This window comes from Etheostoma cragini, chromosome 2, assembly GCF_013103735.1.
Source record: "Etheostoma cragini isolate CJK2018 chromosome 2, CSU_Ecrag_1.0, whole genome shotgun sequence".
In the NCBI taxonomy this organism is placed as follows: Eukaryota; Metazoa; Chordata; class Actinopteri; order Perciformes; family Percidae; genus Etheostoma; species Etheostoma cragini.
This window is the reverse complement of record NC_048408.1, coordinates 743,160-743,948: the sequence shown is the minus strand read 5'-3', so window position 1 is coordinate 743,948 and position 789 is coordinate 743,160.

Below are 789 nucleotides of genomic sequence, written 5' to 3'. Positions count from 1 at the left end.
TTTATATTTAAAGCTACACTTTTTTTTCCCAACGTTGTCACTTTTTTCCACATCATAGATGATTAATAAAAATAAGAACCACACTACTGTCTGCATTTCTGTTGTTTCTGAGCTCACATGGGTCTTCCTCTGAGTCCACCACGGAGAATAAAGGGGGCCGGAGGCCTGTGGAGCGACTCGTCTTGCTTCCATGCCAGCTGGGCATCTAGTGCATTAAACGATATTATAATATATTATATAAAACAAAATAAGAAGCATTATTTTGAGCCATAAATGTAGGTTAAAAGTGTCGCGTGTGAAAATGCATTGGGAGGTCATGTTTTATTCAAACGGCCGCCAGTCAGCAAGTCGCGTGGCTGGGTTAATAGGAAAGTTTATGATATGATAAAATAAGTCAGAAGTCCACGTGAGCCCCCCCCACACAGACACACACACAATTGAGAAATAAAAATGAAAAGGGCCAACATTGTATTAACATAAGCACGAGGTAGGAGAGGTTTAAATGAACGAAATGCATGACTGGAGAGGCCTGCCCTAAATAATTCCAATTTCCAATGCCAATTTCCAATTTTTTCTTAGGATATTTTTCATGTTTATTTTTATTTTTACATGTCGCTACTTTAAATGCACGAAGCCAAACTGAGAAATAACATGGCTCACTTATAAACCAGAGTAGTGCTTTTTAGGAAATACGATGGTCTCACAGCGCACACACACACACACACACACATATATATACTGTACACATATGTATACGCATATATATATGTACTGTAGATATATATTATA